The 20,319-nt window shown below is 39.8% G+C and overlaps 1 protein-coding gene across 2 annotated transcripts in view; it reads right to left on the bottom strand.

Annotated features, from left to right (window-relative positions):
- Positions 1–12,516, bottom strand: part of LOC118553126 (uncharacterized) — a 37,711-nt gene extending 25,195 nt beyond the window's left edge. For both annotated transcript variants that reach the window (XM_078063276.1, XM_036120115.2), the window contains exons 1-2: positions 12,223–12,516; positions 10,382–10,436 (exon numbers count right to left, since the gene is read on the bottom strand). The gene's annotated coding sequence lies outside the window, so the exon portion shown is untranslated. The remainder of the gene's footprint in view (positions 1–10,381; positions 10,437–12,222) is intronic.
- Positions 12,517–20,319: the final 7,803 nt, after the last annotated feature.

Here is a 20,319-nt window from a genome sequence, read left to right as displayed (position 1 = left end):
AATTCCAGCAAAAATCTGTCAAAGTTCCAGTTACTCCACATCCTCACCACCTTTTGGGGTTATAGTCATTTTTGTGAATTTGAAGTGGTATGTCACTGTGATTTTGATTTACATTTCCCTGATGATATTGACCACTTCTATCCCTTCTTTGGAAAAATATGTTTTCAAATTATTTGCTCGTTTTAAAAACCTGGTTGTCTTTTTATTGTTGCCTTGTAATAATTTCTCATATATTCTAAAATAGAATTCCTTTATTGAACATACAATTTGCACATTTTGGTCCCATTTTGTGGGCTATATTCTCCCTTATTTCATGGTGTCTTTTGAAGCTCAAAAGTTTTTAAATTTGCTAAAATCCTACTTATATAATTTTTGTTCCTTTGGTTGCTTGTGCTTTTGGTGTCATATAAAAAACCATTATCTAACCTAGGTAATGGAGATCTCCTTTGTTTCCTTTTAAGAGTTTTAAGGTTTTAGCTTTTTTCTTCCTCAAGTTTTTATTTAAATTCCAGTTAGTTAACATACAGTGTAATATTAGTTTCAGGTATAGAATTTAGTAATTCATAACTTACATACAATACCCAGTGCTCATCACAACAAGTGCCCTCCTTAATACCCACCACCCATTTAACCCATCCCCCCACCTACCTTCCCTCCAGTAACCATCAGTTCATTCTCTACAGCGAACAATCTGTTTTCTGGTTAGCCGCTCTTTTTCATTTTTTCCCCCATGTTCATCTGTTTTGTTTCTTAAATTCCACATAAGAGTGAAATCATATGGTATTTGTCTTTCTCTGACTTATCTCAATTAGCCTAATACTATCTAGCTCCATCCTTGTTGTTGCAAATGGCAAGATTTCATTCATTTTCATGAATGAGAAATATTCCATTGGATATATAAACCACATCTTCTTTATCCATTCATCAATCAATGGACATTTGGGCTCTTTCCCTATTTGGTTATTGTTGATAATGCTGCTATAAAGAGCGGGATGCATGCATCCCTTTCTTTGAATCAGTGTTTTTGTATCCTTTGGGTAAATACCTAATAATGCAATTGCTGGGTCACAGAGTAGCTCTATTTTTAACTTCTGAGGAATCTCCATACTATTTTCCAGAGTGGCTAAACCAGTTTGCATTCCCACCAACAGTGTAAGAGGGTTCCCCTTTTTTCACATCCTTGCCCAACACCAATTGTTTCTTGTGTTGTTGATTTTAGACATTCCAACTGGTGTGAGGTGATATCTCATTGTAGTTTTGGTTTGTATTTCCCTGATGATGAGTGATGTTGAGCATCTTTTCATGTGTCTATTAGCCATCTGCATGTCTTCTTTGGAAAAATGTCTATTCATGTCTTCTGCCCATTTCTTAACTGGATTATTTGTTTTTTGGGTGTTGAGTTTGATAAGTTCTTCATAGATTTTGGATACTAACCCTTTATCAGATATGTCATTTGCAAATATCTTCTCCTGTTCCATAAGCTGCCTTTTACTTTTGCTGATTGTTTCCTTTGCTGTGTAGAAGGTTTATTTTGATGAAGTCCCAATAGTTCATTTATGCTTTTGTTTCCTTTGCCTCAGGAGACATATCTAATAAGAAACTGCTACAGCCAATGTCCAAAAGGTTACCGTCTGTGTTCTCCTCTAGGACTTTGACGGATTCTTGTCTCACATTTACGTCTTTCATCCATTTTGAATTTATCTTTGTGTATAGTGCAACAAAGTGGTCCAGTTTCATTCTTCTGCATGTGGCTGTCCAATTTTCCCAACACCATTTGTTGAAGGGACTGTCTTTTTTCCATTGCATATTCTTTCCTGCTTTGGCGACAATTAGTTGACCATAGAGTTGAGGGTCCATTTCTGGGTTCTCTATTCTGTTCCATTGGTCTATGTGTCTGTTTTTGTGCCAGCACCATACTGCCTTGATGATTACAGCTTTGTAATACAGCTTGAAGTCCAGAACTGTGATGCCTCCAGATTTGATTTTCTTTTTCAGAATTACTTTGGCTATTTGGGGTCTTTTCTGGTTCCATACAAATTTTAGGATTGCTTCTTCTAGCTTTGTGAAAAATGCTGATGATATTTTGATAGGGATTGTATTAAATGTGTAGATTGCTTTGGGTAAAATAGATATTTTAACAATATTTGTTCTTCCAATCCATGAGCATGGAATATTTTTCCATCTCTTCGTGTCTTCCTCAATTTCTTTCATAAGTGTCCTATAGTTTTCAGAGTACAGATCTTTTACCTCTTTGGTTAGGCTTATTTCGAGGTGTCTTATGGTTTTTCGTGCAGTTGTAAACGGGACTGATTCCTTGATTTCTCTTTCTGCTGCTTCATTGTTAGTGTATAGAAATGCAACAGACTTCTGTGTGTTGATTTTATATCCTGCAATTTTGCTGAATTCCTTTATCAGTTCTAGCAATTTTTTGGTGAAGTCTTTTGGGTTTTCTACATAGAGTATCATGTCATCTGCAAAGGGTGAAAATTTGACTTTTTTTTTGCCGATGTGGATGCTTTATATTTCTTTTTGTTTTCTGACTGCTTTGCATATATATTTTTTTCCTACTATTTTCTGTTAATTTTTTTAAGTCTTAGATTTTTTTCTGTACCAGCATAAACGGTATTATTAGAGAAGGATGTGAGATTTGGGATAACTTAATAGAAATCCCAGTTCAAGGGCATTTTCTTCTTTGATACTGTGATGTGCAATGTTCCTAGTAATAGATTCTTTTGGGGAGTAGGATTTTGTAAGAGTTTTGACTAATTACAAAGTTAGAGAGCACAATCCCTCCGAGACTACCCTCAACTCTGACACGAACTATAAGCTCCCCAAACCAACTAAGGCCAACTGAGAGTTTAAAACTACTCTCAAGTTCAAAATTCACTAGGATTCATAGCTATTCACTGAAAGCTATTATGCTCACAGTTACATAGGAAGTTATTATATGAAAAAAGATACAAATTAAAATCAACTTAGAGAAGAAACACATGGGGCAAATTTCAGGAGAAATACCAAACACGGAGCTTCCATGTCTTTTTCCATGGAGTCAGGATGTGTTACTCTCCTGACATCAATGTGCAATGAAATGCGTGGAGTATTGCCATCCACGGAAAGTCACCTGAGCCTCAATTTTCGAGTTTTTATGAGAGCTCCAGATGTGGGGATGGCTCATTGACTATGTCATTGATCTGTCTCCAAGTCAATTGATATCCTGTGACCCGAAGCCCCCACTCTTGGTCACACTGTTGTCCTTTCTCACATGGCCAACCATGACCCTAACATTATACAGGTGTGGCCAGTCCCCACCCTACATCACATTGTTAGATTATACTGTGTGACCTAAGGCTTCCAAGCAAACAAAGATTCAGGCATCACATTCCAAGGGCCCAGAGATTACCTCCCAAAAGTAGTAAAATGACCAGACCTCTCTTTGGCAAGGCCAAACTCTTGGCTACATAAATTCTGTCACTTCTGAATCTGTGACATTCTTTTGGTTCTGAAAAGCATTTAGTTTCCAACACTTGATTCCTTTTTTCCTTTCACTATCATCCTTGAAAGCATGCCTTTTCTTTTTATATTGCTTTCCCTCTCCTCAAGGAGTGGGCATTTCCTAAGAGTGCCATCTTTCATCTCACCATTTTCAAGACTCTTCCTTTCAATCAAAAGGCAATACTCTAACAGGGTCAGTCTTGTTGTCAGTATGTTCCCACTCAAGATGGACCTCTATATTCATGGGATTAAGTTATCCATTTTCCAACACTACAATGTATCTCTCACTTTTCTCTCCCTAACTCTTCAGTCTAGTATGGACACCAGAGTTGATCTGCCTGTTTGGGGTATGTATTTCTCCACTTACATAGAAACTGAAGTTTATAGTAACCTCTAGCTTTGAATAAGGCTATAGGCATAGGCTGTTATATGCAGTTTTAATTGTTTTCCTTGTTGATTCATATGGTTTTTAAGGGATATTTGGGAAGATATAACCCCTCTTAATTTCTTTCAATTCTTTCAAAATTATAAAGAGAAAATCCAGTGAAAATTGTGAGATATAAAAACTGACCCAAATATTTGGAAATGTCATATTTGATAAAGGTGGCATCTTGTATCAGTGGGGAATATATGGACCTTTAAAAAGGTGATGATGGAATGAGTAGTCATTTGAAAAATGAAAAAACTGGACTGCTCCTCACAATATATCAGATTAAGCTCCAGATCAAGCTGCTTGTGAAATGTAAAAACTGAGGGGTGCTTGGGTAGCTCAGTCAGTTAACCATCTGCCTTTAGCTCAGGTTGGGATCGAGCCCTGAGTCCAGGCTCCCTGAGCAGGGAGCCTGCTTCTCCCTCTCCTCCCCGCTTGTGCTCTCTGTCACTATCTCTGTCTGTCTCTCTCTCAAATAAATAAAACCTAAAAAAAAAAAAAAAAAAAGAAAGAAATGTAAAAATTGAAATCATATAAGAAAAAGCAATGCCTGGATTTTTCTAAAATTCAGGAGTTAGAGAAACTTACCTGCCATAAGCCAAATCTATAGGTTATAAGGGAAAGATAGATATTTAACTACAAAAAAAATTATTTTAATTGGGAAAACACCATTAGCAAAAGATAAATGACAACCTGGGAAAAGGCATTTAGAACTTATATTACAGAGAAAAGGTTAACAAATAATACATAAAATAGCTTTAAAAGCAGAAAAGGAATAATACTCCTACAGAAAAATGGACAAAAGAAATGGACAGTTCATAGTAAAACAAATGCAAATACACTAAAGTATATAAGGAGATGTTCAACTTTGCTCACTATTACAGAAATGTTAATTAAAATTACACTGAGAGGGGCACCTGGGTGGCTCAGTCGTTGAGCGTCTGCCTTCAGCTCAGGTCATGGTCCCGGGGTCCTGGGATCGAGCCCCACATCGGGCGCCCTGCTCTGCAGGAGGCCTGCTTCTCCCTCTCCCACTCCCCCTGCTTGTGTTCCCTCTCTCGCTGTGTCTCTCTCTGTCAAATAAATAAATCTTAAAATGAAAAAAAAAAATATATATATATATATATATATAATAAAATTAAATTAAATTACACTGAGAGAACAATGTCACTGGAAAATATCCAAAAGTTTGCCGGTATATTGTTGGACGACCTATGGGAAATCCAGTAATAAAATGCTGATTGAGTAAATGTACAACCTCAAAGGAGGGGAATTTAGCAATAACCAGGAAATTACAGAAGCATTTAACCAGTGATCCAGTTGTCCTACTCCTTTCAAAGATAAGCTAGCAGGGCACCTGGGTGACTCAGTCAGTTAAGCGTCTGACTTTTTATTTCAGCTCAGGTCATGATCTCAGGGTCATGAGATCAAGCCCCACATCAGGATCCGTACTCCGCGTCTGCTTGAGAGTATCTCTCCCTCTCTCTCTGCCCCTCCCCCCAATCACATGCACACGCTCTCTCTCTAAATAAAATCTTTTGTAAAAAAGGAAAAAATGAAGCTAGGAACATCCCAAAAGATAAGTGCTGTTGAAGTTTTTTATTTATATATTTTGTTGATTTTTCTTTTCTTAATAATTCCTAATTTTAGAATACTTCCACATTTTGTTGTTTCCCTGTAGACAATTATCTGCTAATCAATTTTTTGTTGCTTTTCAATGGTTAGACTTTTTACTTTTTTTCTCTAGTCTTAGTGCAGTGCCTACAATCTGAAATAAATGTTGGATAGAAATAGGGACATCATTCTTTTTTCCTGATTTTTCCTTAAGGGCATACATTTTTAAACAACTTTGTTGAGATTTAATTCACATGCCATACAATTCACATTTTTAAGTGTACGAGTCCATGGTTTCTGGTATATTCACAGAATCCATTACCACAGTTTTAGAACATTTTCATTATTCCAAAAGAAAGCCTGCAACCATTGGTCACCATTCCTCCAGACATTTTCCAAAGCAACCACACCATTTTATATTCTCTCTTTATATTTATATTCTTTTTATATTTTATATTCTCACCAGCTGTGTGTGAGGGTTCTAATTTATTCACATTCTTTTTTTTTTTTTTTTTTTTTTTAAGAGAGAGCACATGCATGTGAACGGGAGTGGGGGTAGGGGGTACAGGGGCAGGGAGAGAGAGAATCTCAAGCAGGTTTGATGCTCAGGGCAGAGCCTACGCAGGGCTCCATCTCTTGACCCTGAGATCATGACCTGAGCAGAAGTCAAGAATTGACTAAGCCACCCAGGGGCCCCTCTTCACATCCTTCTTAACACTTGTTACAATCTATCTTTTCTATTGTAGCCATTCCAGTCAGGGTGAGTGATATTGCTCTGTGGTTTTGATTTGTATTTTCCTGATGGCTAATGATGCTGAATACCTTGTCATGTGCTTAATAGCAATTTGTATATCTTCTTCAAAGAAATGCTATTCAGGATACTTTGTCCATTTTTAATTGGGTTGTTTAACTTTTTATTATTAGGTGGTAATGTATCTTTATATATGCTGGACACAAGTCCCTCATCAGAAAAATAATTTGCAAGAATTTTGCCCCATAATGTGTTTGGGTTGTCTTTGACTCTCTCTTGACAGTGTTCTTTGAAGCACAAAAGTTTTTAATTTTAATGAAGTCCATTTATCTACTTTTTGTTTTGTTGCTTGTTGCATATATAAATATAAATACATCTAAAGCACACTAATGTGCTTTCTTACAGTACATTTTAAAAGATGGAATAAACTATAAGAGAAAAAAGTGACTACTTTTTGAAGGAAGAGATGAAATTAAACCTTGTTTTGCATATTTGACTTTGGGGCCACATAAATACTTTATATAATTATAGGAAAAAATTAAATTTTAAAAGAGTAATCTCTAAAAATTAAAACAAATCTTTGATTCCAATTTGTGGCACATCTCAAGAAGAACTATTCCAAATGACTCTAGCATACAGTAATTGATTCCATATCCCCAGTGGAATATACCTTAAAGAACAAGAAGGTTATAATAAACAAAGAAACAAACAAAAACAGAAAACTGTTTTCAGTAATCAAATCACTGAGTATTATTTTTGAGTGTTCTTTATAAAGTGTGGAAGAATCATAGTATTTATTCCATATTTTATAAAGTGTGGAATAAAGAACTGTCCTTTTTCTGTTCTATGATCTCATCCAGAACACATTACATTAACTCTCATATCTCTAGGCTCCTTGGGGTTGTGACATTTATTTTTTAATCTTCTAAAAGATACATATATACTAGCTTTGTAAAGCCACAGAAACAATGATCAACCCTGTAGCAATGAATATCCTAGCACCTAGAATATAGTCTTGAAATGCCATTTCCCATTAATATGAAGGAGGCTTGAATCAGGAAATGGACAAGAACCTCTAACAGGGTAATAATGCTTGATTTTTGGTTTTGTTTACAATTTATGTTTACAATTTCAATTAAATTTAATTCAATACAATTCAGGTACTCCGGATCCCTGCCATAGGACAAGTCCTATTTGGGGCATTATTCAGCCAATGAGCTCAGAAACAGAGGGTAGAAACGCATAACGATAAAATAACACATATTAATATGAGTCTTCTGTTTTTCCTTTTCTAAACTCAAATTTAACTCCAATAAATTCCATCTACCCATTTCTTTTTCCTGAACAAGCTATCAAATTTATAAGAGGCCTTTTCACATAAAAGGTGAGGGTCTGATTTGAAATAGTACTAGAAATCTGACAACTGTTTAGAAACAAAGTAATAGCATTTCTCCTTCATGGGTGTTACAGGAAATTTGATTTCCATTAAGTGTGTGTTTAGAAGGCAGGTATGTGGGCAGTGCTTGCTTAAAAATTGCAGCTGGCACCTACTCTCTGTAAAAATGAAATCATCTCTATTAGCGTTCACTAAATCAGATATTGAATTTCACCTTTTAAACTCTGCTCCTATTTGGTACACCCCTTGTCTCATTTTGGAAATAAAGTTTCATTGGAACTTAGCCACACCCTTTTGCTTATGTATTCTCTATGGCTGCTTTCACTCTACAACAAAGTTGAGTAGTTGCAACTGAGAATGTATGACCCATAAACCTAAAATATTAGCTAGATAGTCCTTTGCAGACAGTCTGTCGATTCCTGACTAAGAAGATCTACTGAAAACCAAGAAAGCTAGCAATGACTACTAAGACCAAGTCAAAAGGACCCCTGAGTCAACCTGAAAAGGCTCCAAATGGTCAAATATGGCACAATACTAACTTAAGTATACATAAATAACTGCAACAGATTGAAACATGTAAGTATCAAAATCCACACTGTTATAATGATAGTAAAAAATAACAATCACTGTTCCCCAGAAGAGAATGCTAGCAAACCATTATTTCATTATGATTCATTATTTCCTCATTTTGAAAACTGTTAAGTTAGGAGAAAAAAAATCTGTCTTGCCTACCTTAAGGAATCTGTACCTCAAGATAACCAATCAGTTCATACAGGGAATTTTCACTTTATATAATTATTCCCATTAAAGACTAGAGATGTAATTAATTAGACTATAACTATTTAGCAATCTCTAATGAAATAATAATAGAAAATATCACAAAAAGAGGCAAGCAGACATTATGTGCCTCTTCATGGAAGTATACACTAGGATCAATATAGTCATTTTGCCAAAAAAAAAGGGGAGTGGAAATGGAGGGAACACACTAAACCCGATGAAGCCTCTAGATCTAACCTTGAACTAGAAAAATATAGAAGAACATGTTAATGATGACAGACTGTGGGAAACTTTACTGGACAAATCACCCAGCTTCTTCAAGAAATACGTTGAAAGGAAAGAGAGAAAGAAAGAAAAAGAAAGAGGGGCGCCTAGGTGGCTCAATCGGTTGGGCGTCTGACGCTTGGTTTCAGCTCAGGTCATGATCTGGTGGTCGTGAGACAGAGCCTGGAGTTGGTGTCCGGCTCCATGCTCAGCAGGGAGTCGGCTTCAGATTTGGTCTCCCTCTTCCTGTGCCCCTTCCCCCACTCACATGCTCACTCTCTCTCTCTTAATTAAACAAGAATAAGAAACTATAGATTTTTAAAAAGACTTTAAAAAGACTTATGAACCAATCACAATGCATGGATCTTATTTGGGCCCAGATTCAAAGAAATCTTAAAATTAAAAACGAAGTTATTTGCCCTGTGGGGAAATCTAAACTCTAACTTGGAAATCTGATATTAAGGAAATATTATTTATTTTTTTATGGAGATTAATGGTATTTGATTAAGTTCTTAAAAGACCATCATTGATATACACATTTATGGGTGGAACAATACAGCTTCTGCTATGTGCCTCAAAATAATCCTTGGTAAGTAGAGGTACAGATTAAACAAGATCAGCCGTGAGTCAGTCATTACTGAAACTGAGCAAAGTGGTGCACAGATGTTCACTGCTGCTTTGTCTATTTTTGTAGATGATTGAATTTTTTACAATGAAGAGTTAAGGAAAATGCTGATCAGGGCTTAGTAAACTGATTTTACCACACACAAAAATCAGGTAACAACACCACAGCTTGAAAAATCCTGTAACAGCATATTAATAATTTCCTTAAACTTTCCAAAAACCAGCAAAATACCTTGAATAAAACATAAAATCAGAAAATATTGTTAGAAAAGTGATAACACAAGGGACAACATAGCAAAAACTATGAAAATTTAAAGTCCACATAAACACTGTTGAAAAACTAGCATTCATTCTACCAACAAACTCATTGATAGGCTAAATGACATATATTCAAGGATATTTATCCCACCATTGTTTATAACAGCAAAAAACTAATAGCCATCTGAAAGTTCATTAATAAGGGTTAGTTCTTAAAATTATGGAATTATGTAATATCGTGCAGCCATAAAGTGAAGAAGTCAATCATGTACTAAAGGATATATAAAATTCCTCTGGAAGTACTCAAGAACCTAGGCACACTGGTTGCTTTCTAAGGAGGAAAAGCTCATATTTAGGGGCAGGGCTGGGAAGGAGAATTCACTGTATACTCTTCTGAACCTTTTAAATACTTAGAAGATGATCTCTTAAACAATGAAATTGAAAAGAAAATACTCAAAGTCAAGGCTTTCAAATTCCACTCTGAGAGATGTATTCCATTCCTTCAAAAATCTTAGAAAAAGACTAAGTATAAAAATGGAATTGAAATGTTTGCCCGGTGAATATGTGTACCTCAGGTCATAAGGAACAAAATGGAGTGGAATAACCTCATTGGGTCCATTCCTTCTTGGCCCCATTATCCTTTGGAAAAGCCAGGCCCAAAGAGCAGAACACTAAAAGGATCCTTGTTATGGAGTTTAAAAGAAAGAAAGCAATGTTCCCGTATTGTGAAAAACCAGAAAACACTTCAGAGACAGAAGAAAGAATAACAGCTTACCTTGGATAAAACTCTCAGTTGTCCAACAGCAGCTCTTCCCTTAGTCTCTGGTCACCTGTGTAAGACAAGTCCATTAATTGGTAACACATAAAGAATCGTGAGACACCAAGCCTTTCTCTGAGCCCAGACTAACTTGTTAGAAACAAGCAACTACTTCCACCCCACTCCCACCCCTCTTGAACTAAATAAACATTCAGAGGAAGGTCAGAGAGAGACTTGAGCAATGCTGCCCTCTCTGAGAACCAAAGTGGAGGTGGAGAATCCCCACAAGTCTCCCCAGGTGATTTCCTGAGGGAAGAGACTGGAACCTTACAACCCCGGCTTTTTTCCTCCTCTTTTCTCAGGCTCTCCCCTGAACTTGGGGCTGTTTCTGGCTCTTAAATCTCAATATGAAATCAGGTTTGTGACTTGGAGATAAATTTCTTTATCTGGGGGCGCCTGGGTGGCTCAGTTGGTTGGGCAACTGCCTTCGGCTCAGGTCATGATCCTGGAGTCCCTGGATCGAGTCCCGCATCGGGCTCCCTGCTCAGCAGGGAGTCTGCTTCTCCCTCTGACCCTCCCCCCTCTCATGTGCTCTCTCTCATTCTCTCTCTCTCAAATAAATAAATAAAATCTTTTAAAAAAAAAAAATTTCTTTATCTGGAATCTTTAATCTGGGATTCACCTTTCTATCTTCCCACATCGGACAGGGACATTTCCAGGGAACCTGGGCCCCCATGGCTACAAGGAGAGGGGGCAGCTGTAACAGCACTCCAGCCAGTCTTAAGGCTTACTTGCTTCAAGTTAACACACTCCTTGCTTGCTGACTTAAGTCCCTTGGTCTGTGACAGAACTAGTTTGCTTCCTTTGAGACAGGCAGACCACTGGCCTTCAGGAATAAAGGACGGGAACCTTCCCCGGCCACAGAGGCCAGCAAGTCTGTTTGAAGTCCCTTTAGCTTTCTGATTAGCCCAGCAATCTTTTAGCAAAATGTTTTTCTTTTTTAAGGTCACACAAATGATTTTACTGGCCTCCCTCTGCGCATCTGTAGATTTTGCCCTCCTTTTCAGAAAAAACAGAGTACTCTTGAACAACCCCTGGGTACGAAGGAACAAGACCTTCTCGCACAACCCAGCGAAAAGCAGAGCACCAAGGAACTAGAATTTCTTGTACAACCTCCAAGGACCAAGATTATAGCTGGCATCAAGTCTGCATGTCATCAAGAAATGTCACAGACCACTGCGCTCCCTTAACCGATTAAACCCCTTTAAAAATCTCTGGGCCAAAAATAAACAACAAAACGAAACAAAAAATAAATGAAAATAAAAATAAAAATCTCTGGGCCAGGAAGAAAGCTGAGTTGGCCTTTGGACAAGAGTCTGCCTCCTTCCCCAGTGGCCGGCCTTCCTTAAAAGGAATTTGATTCCTTTCCAGTCAAAACTCTTGAGTATTGGCCTTTCCAGCCACCGACAGGCCAATCTGGGTTTCCGCAACGCAGCCAGCCACGGAGACCCCACAACCACAAGCTTCCAGAAACCCTCAAACCCACAATTGGCCTCAGGGTGACCGTTTCTCTATCATTGCTCCCTCCCCCACCCCACCCCCCCAATTCGGCTCCCAGCTAGACACAGTTGGGAGGGGCCAAACTCATAAAAAGTCAATGACACAACTAAAGGAGGAGTCGATCTCACAGCTTTACACAAGCACTCACACAGCTGGAGACACAATTACCACTCCTTCATGCGGTCACACATAATCACGCAGTCCCACAGGCACATTACGTCACACACACACACTGACGTGTTAATGGCTGAGGCTCCGCACACAGCCGGTCTCGGTCCCCGGGCTAAGACACGCCTCACCTTCAGCTTCCCCGGCGTCCGGCTCACGTTCCGCCAGACCGGAACGAACCCACGGGCCGCGCTTCCCGCGCCGGGGCGCTGTGCAGCTCGCTCCGGCACAACGGCGCTGACCACCTTAGAAGGAAGTGACGTCACTCCCGGAGGCCTCTGGAAAATGTAGTACAGAACACGAAAGACCCCCAAAGACGTTCGACCCGAGTATTCCTCCCCCGCCGCCAGCCCTCGACCCCTGCTCCTCCACTCTCTACGGCGAATCACTGCGACTGCGCAGTCCCGGCTGCGCACCCGGCAGCCCAACTCGCATTCAGCCGGAAGTTTATTTCCGCCCCGGGGACTTCTGGGACTTGTAGTGTGACCTAGGAGCCCTGGAGGGCGGAGCGGGGCGGTCAGGAACCCTCAGCCGCAGCTTGGAGCAGGCTGCGGGAGGTGCAGCCGCAGAGTCCAGAAGACCTGCGGGGGTTGGGGGCGATCGGAGTCTGACGAGAAGAGGAATGCCTGGGCCCTAACTGCAGCCAGGCTTGTGGGGAAGGAGAGGGAGAGTGACGCTCTAGTGCTGGTCTGAGTGCGTTTGCTTCGGTTTATCACCTCGGGTGTGGTTGTGTTGCTATGCCTGAGACTGTTTCACGATTTCTTTTTAAATAATAAAAAATAAGTTGGGTGTTTAAAGTACAGTTTTTGAATGTAACACACAAAAAAGTGCCCAAATCATTAGAGTAAAGCTGGATACATTTCCATAGATTGCTCAGACTTGTGTACTCGTGTAGCATCCCAGACGTCCCCTACCTGCCTCCTGTAAAGTCTCCATCTGATTTACAACAACATAGATTAGTTTTGCCTGATTTTGAACCTTACATAAATGTTATCATATTGTGTAACACTTTTCCCCCCTTTAGTCTGACTTCTTTTGCCAAATATTTTGTTTGTGAGATTAATCTATAAAGTTTGTTTATTCTCATTGTTGACGGTACTTGGCTTGTTTTCAGCTTGGGGCTACTAGGAATAGTGCTCCATGAACATTCTTGTTTGTAGTCTTTTGCTTTGTATACGTGTCGTCTTGGTTACATATATATCTAGGAGGGGCGTTGCTGGGTCATAGGATACACATATATTTAGCTTTAGTAGATACTGCCAAACTGTGTTCTGAAGTGGTTTCCCAATTGCAGTTCCACCAGCTCTGTATGATAGTTCCAATTGTTCTGCATCCTGTCTTTAGCCCTTCTACACGTAATATTGTATGCCTTTTCTTTTTTAAACTTTCTGTGGGTGTATGGTTGTTTTAATTTGAATTCCCCTGATGTATACATTTGTATATCTTCTGTAACAGACAAAGATACCCAACCAGCTTTAGCATTTATTGTGGACAAATAAGAGAAGGACCAAGAGGATCCCCTTGCAGAGGTCTGTGTTGTACATATTGATGTTGATACAACGCCTTCAATATTGCCTCTCCAAACCTTACCGTACCCTTTAAGAACAAATAGGAGGGGTGCCTGGGTGGCTCATTTGGTTAAGCCTCCAACTCTTGATTTCAGCTCAGGTCATGATCTCAGGGTTAAGAGATGGAGTTCTGCTTTGGCTCTGTGCTGAGTGTGGAGCCTGCTTAAGATTCTTTCTCTCCCTCTCCCTCTGCCCCTCCACTGCTTGCTTGTGTGCATGCTTGTGCACATGCACGCACACACACTGTCTATCTCTAAAAAGAAAAAGAAAAAAGAACAAAAAGGAAAGGAGTAACAAAAAGGAGTAACAAAAAGGCAAAGGTCTGTCCTTCCTGAGGAGGGACCCAAACCACATGCACTAGTCAAAGTATGTTGGGGACTTGACAGTGACCAAGTTTGCCAAACATTTTAAGCACTTATGGACTTGGAACCTAAGTTACTATGATGCCAGGAAATGCCCTTGGTCATGGTCAGAAAAATTACTTGAACTGGATTTAGAAATAATTTTCCAATTGACAGTATAAACTTATAGGTGGGTTCTTTTGGGCCAGTATCAACTCAGGTGGTTGTGACTGATATTGCTGAATGTATTGTGGAAATAGATGTGTTAATTATAGGTAATAATTCTCTTGATCATAAGGGATGTTCCCAATGGGGAAATGCCACAATTAGAATAATGGTTGTGGCACAAGGACACAACCCAGAGCCTATGAGACCTCTCCAGTGTAGTCACATAGTTACTGTGAAGCCGTACAGGAGACCAGGGAAGGGGATCAGGGGAGTAGAAGGGGTCAGAGGTCACTATAATGATCAAATAGCTAATGGAGGCAGAGGTGTTTAAAGAAACTATATCACATAACAGCCCTCAGTGACCAGGGGAAAAGCCGATATTATTTGGCACGTCACCATGGACTCCCACAAGCTCAATGTGGCAGTAATATACTGGCACATGCAGTTCCAGATTTAACAATCATAGAATCCATAATGCAGACCGAAGGTCTTGTTTTGCAGTTGTAGACATTGCTAATGCTTTCTCAGCATCCCATTGCCTCCTGAAGATTAGAGCCAATTTGCCTTCACAGGTTCTAATTACCTTTATTTTATCATGTTGCCATAGGCTATCCTAAACTCTCTATAATTTATCACTAGTGGATAGGCTTAGCCCTAAAAAAAAGCTGAAATATCACCAGATATGTCTTGGTACCCTTACATCGATGGCATTATTCTGAATGAAAGGGCTAAAGACAGCGTGTAGACTGTCTTTCATGAGATGAGTCAATATATGAACCAGAGCTGGAAGATTAACATCCCAACAAGATACTGGGGCTAACCACGCAAGTAAGCCACTTGGGAACCATGTGGGCTGATGCTCAGAGAAAAAGCCCTGACCTTGTTAAAGAAAAACTGTTGATCTTAATACCTCTAGCAAACAAAAATGAGGCACAACATCTGCTGGCTTGTTCCGGTGTTGGAGGCTCTCCATACCTCACACGAGGATGAGAATCTTGCTGAACTCATCATATCGGATCGCTCAAAAGAGGCCCTCTCACACTGTAGATGCAGCCGTGTCAGATGCGGTGTCTGGCCCAGCACTTTGGACTTCTTGGGAGCTTTGGAACACTAACATTCCTGAGTATTCCTGGGCCTGGTTCATGCACTTACCAGCTAAGGTAAAGGGAGGTGGGATGTAGTAGACCACTGCCACTGGGCAGCCTCAAAGACAACTGCTTAAAACTGTGTGTGGCAAAGAGAATTCTGCATAATGGGAGGAGCTGTAGGCTGTTGTGCTTCCCCTGGAAAATATTCCCCCAAATGCACCTTGTGACATTTTCACTGATTCATGGGCAGTAGCCAATGGACTGGCAATGTGGTGTGGTGCCTGGCGGTGGGACAACTGAATGATCAAATTTTAGCCTCTTTGGGGATGAAGCGTTATGATAGCAGACTGCACAAGACCCACATCCTGTTTGTGACCATGTGGATGCCCATGGTAAAGGACCTTACAAAGATGAACATCAACGGAATCCACAAGATGATCAGATAAGGACCCAGGTAAGGACCATAGCCACCTGGACACACCATCACACAGGGCATGAGAATTTATCATTCGTGACTAAGCCTAAAAATAAGACACAGTGATTCCAGCACATGAGGTCAAGAAAGCCCAGCAAATATGCCCAGGCTGTCAGCTATGCAGTTGAGTAGCAGAGAGAACTCTGGGACCAATAACCAAGGATACCAAACCTGGCCGGTGCTGGAAAATAGACCATATGGGCTCTCTACCCTCCACCTAAGGGTACTGCTGAGTGTTGATGACAATAGACACCTTTTCAGAGTCCAATACTTCCATCCCTGTCCACAGAGCAGATGGGCAGCCATACTATTCAGGGGTTTTAGATGGACAGTGTTATGTTGTTACCTATTTGTATTCCCTAAACATATCCAGTCAGACCACAGTGCCACCTTACAACAACAACAACAAATATGCAGCAGTAGGCAGCAACGGGGGATATTCATTGGAACTTTCACGGCCGTGTCATACCTAGGCAGCAAGTGCCATTGAAAGACGAAATGGACTCTTAAAAGAGAAATTGGAAAAGATAATCGGACAACCAAGCCCCACTCCCCGTGGAGCACACGCTTTAGACAGGCAATTTGGGCTCTAAATGTGGCAATTCCCCCAAAATGGTAATTTTCATTTAAATAGAATGTGTATGAACTCTACACCTGAAACTAATGACGTACTATATGTTGGCTAATTGAATTTTAAATAAATAAATAATAAAATGTTTGATTATAAGGAAGAGGAGGGAAGAAGTCGAGTTGGCTCTAAGAACTCAATCCACATAATCAACTTCTCGCTCTACATTTTTTCCTCCCACACTTACTCCTGGAGAACAGGGGGTTGGGAAACTCTAACCTAGTACTTCTTTTGTCTACTGGCTGTCCTTATTGGATTTGGCAATTATGGATATTGATGACAATGATCATGAATATGAGGTGATGACTGCTAAGGTAATGTTGGCTGGCATACACATGGGGGGGGACGCCGTTCTAGGATGGTCCAAGGTATAGAAAGAAACCACAGAGGCACTTAGGGACCAGTTGTGTGGTGTAAGACATGGGGAAGGTTGGAAAAAGAATGAAGTGATTGCTGCAGAGACTGGTGGGGGACCAATCATATAGTTGTAGAAAAAAAGGAACAACTCTTTTTGGGGAGAGAGCACTTTAGACCCTTTGAGGTCTGAGTAGAGGTAAGGACCAGTGATCCTTCTCAGCTCTTATCCCTGCCTGGCATTTGGCCAATTTATCTCAAACTGCCACCATCACCTCAACTTAACTGTTGACCAATAAGTGATAAACGCAACAACTACTGACTTCAGAAAGTAAGAGCCTCTGCTTGAGATGACAGAACAAGGCTATCATTCTGGACACTGATATGATTTTCTTTAACCTGTTCTCAGACTCTTTTCTTGTTTTTCAGACTATTGATGGTTCTAAACGCTCTAAGATGAGTGGTAATGACGATTGTATTGCCCTGGACTTCCTGCCGGCCAGTACAGCCGATACGTGGGCAATTTCTAACATTTCTTGCTACAGTTGATCAATGAATAAGGAAAAACAGAGCAACCCATTTTCACCTTAGAAAGTAATGCGGCTCTCTAAGGTTGATCCTGATAGCAGCTGGGGCATATTTAGCTGACTTGGCCCCAAATTGGAAGTTGTAGTTGTGGTCACTATGTTGCTTAAGACAACGGAACATACTTGGTCCAAGCCCCTATCTGTAAAATTAATTAGAGTAGCCCATGGGGTAGCCTGCAATCCTGAGAATGCTTAGCTGGATACTGAAAGGTCAGAGGGTGGTGTTGTAGGGAACAGCCCCACAATGGCAACATGGCCACCTTGCATGTACCCATGCAGGCAAAGGCTAGAAATATAGCTTATTTGAGTCTTGGCAGAATGTCTTATGATTCTCCCCAAACATGAGAGAAAGGGAGGCCATGAAGGAGCTGCTACAAGATCATCTCCCATATGCCTCTATATGTCAGACATTGGGAGACTGTTTTGTGATAGTTTCTCATCACTATTCAGGTTCTGGTGAAGTATGGGGCTTTCTTCCCAACCTCCACCCCTCAGAATAGAGCTGAAACAAAACAAAACAAAACAAAACAAAACAAAACAAAAGTTATTATAAAAATATTGAAAAAAAATATTGAACTGCTTAGCTGCAGTCTAGGACTGACTCCTCAGCAACTGGGGATACCCCATTCAGTCACCTAGCCCCTTTGGCTTAATCCAGGTGTTAGCTGGCCTTAGTTCTCACTTAGTGGATCTGGAGAAAAATCTACTTCCAAGCTCATTCTTTCTGGCAGATTTCAGTTCCTTGTGTTGCACGACTGAAGTCCCTATTTCCTTAGGCTGTGAGCTGGAGACCACTCTCAGATATTTTCCAAATGGCCCCCACAGGCAATTCACAACATGTATGTTTGCTTTCTTTCAGGCCAGCTAGAACACATCTCTCTGACTTCCTTTTTTGCTAGTAGAGAAAACACTGTTTTTAAAGGGCTCATGTTAGATTAGGTGAGGCCAACCCAAATAAACTATCTTAAGGCCTCTGATTAATCACTTTAAATACATTCACAAAATCTCTTTTGCCTTGTATTATAACATTATCAAAGAAGTAACAGCAGGGAGTGTATATCATGGGGTCCTTCTTAGAATTCTACCTACTGCAGCTATGGTAATCAGAACAGTGTTGTATTTGTACAAGGATAAAACATGGACAAAGGGAATGAAATAAAAAAAATTAAAAGATAGTCGCTTTTTAGAAAAATACCACATTAACTCAGTGGAGAAAGGATAGTCTTTTCAGTAAACGGTGCTGGAACAATTAGACATCCACAAGGGAAAAAAAGAATCTTTATCCTTACCTTACATAGTACACAAAATTAATGCAAGATTTTCTTTGACAAAATGCCTAATGTGAAGTTTTCACTTAGCTGTAAAATTAAGATAATATAACTTTAAAAGAATACATATGTAGAAAAAATCTTCATGTTGTTGGGAAAAGGAAAGATTTATTAAACAGAACATAATAAGTATGTCCTATTATGGTTTACAAATCCATAAAAGAAAAAGTAAGTAGGACTTCATTAAAATTAAGAAATATCATTCATCAAAAGACACAATGAAGAGAGTGAAAAGATAAACCACAGACTTGAAAAAGGCCTTTGTAATACATTATAGACTTGTATTATAAATATAAAAACAACTCTCCTACAAATCAATGAGAAAAAGGTGACAAACAACCCAATAAAAGTGGGCAACAGGCTTGCACAGACACTTCACTAAAGAGTATATTTAAATGGCATAGGAAAGGATGCTAAAGGTCAGTACTTTTCAGAGAAATGCAAATTAAAACTGCAATTTAATCTACTACATACCTAGTAAAATAGTTAAAATTGAAAAGACAGGGGCACCTGGGTGGCTCAGTCAGTTAAGCATCTGCCTTCAGCTCAGGTCATGATCAGGTCCTGGGATTGAGCCCCGTGCAGGCTCCCTGCTCAGCAGTTCCCCCCCAACCAAATAAATAAATACAATATTTAAAAAAGAAAAATAAATAAAATTGAAAAGACATTATCAATTGTTGATGAGGATATGAACCAAATAGAATTCTCATACATTGCTAGTGGGAATGCAACATGGTACAGCCACTTTGCAAAACTGGCAGCATGTGGAAGGCAAGATAATGTCCCCACAAAGATGTTTACAGCTTGGATGTAAAATAGGGTTCTCCAGTAAAACAGAACCATTAGAGACCATATATATATTCTGTCAACTGAGAATTTTATGCCCCAAAAATATCTTCCAAAAATTAAGTACTTATTTTGACAAAGAAAAGCTGAGATAATTGACTAGCAGGAAACCTGAACTAAATAAATGCTAAATGAAACTTTACAATCCCTATACCCAACATGGGGTGCAAACTCATCACCCCAAGATCAAGAGCCACATGCTCCACCAACTGAGCCAGCCAAGTGCCCCAAAGAAAATGTATGATGTAAAAACAAAATTATACCAAATGGGTCAACACTTTTTTTTTTAAAGATTTTATTTATTTGACAGAGAGAGACACAGTGACAGAGGAAACACTAGCAGAGGGAGTGGGAGAGGGAGAAGCAGGCTTCCTGCTGAGTAGGGAGCCCGATGTGGGGCTTGATCCCAGGACCCTGGGACCATGACCTGAGCCGAAGGCAGACGTTCAATGACTGAGCCACCCAGGCGCCCCTGGATCAACACTTTTAAAAAGAACCTTTTGGACTTTGTTAAAGTATAGAAATATTGTTCAACTTTTTTGGAAGAACAATCACCTAGATTTTCCTGAATAGATTTGTGAATTGAAACGACCGATTTATTCAGGATGTTACACAAATATTCATATTTGTTACCGGAAGTTTTATCTTGCCCTTTAAATGTAAAATCAAGGGGCGCCTGGGTGGCTCAGTTGGTTAAGCGACTGCCTTCGGCTCAGGTCATGATCCTGGAGTCCCGGGATCGAGTCCCACATCGGGCTCCCTGCTCTGCAGGGAGTCTGCTCCTCCCTCTGACCCTCCCGCCTCTCATGTGCTCTCTCTCTCATTCTCTCTCTCTCAAATAAATA

This window comes from Halichoerus grypus, chromosome 15, assembly GCF_964656455.1.
Source record: "Halichoerus grypus chromosome 15, mHalGry1.hap1.1, whole genome shotgun sequence".
NCBI lineage: Eukaryota > Metazoa > Chordata > Mammalia > Carnivora > Phocidae > Halichoerus > Halichoerus grypus.
Note: the sequence above shows the minus strand (reverse complement) of the source record. Positions and strands in the feature narration are given on the sequence as shown.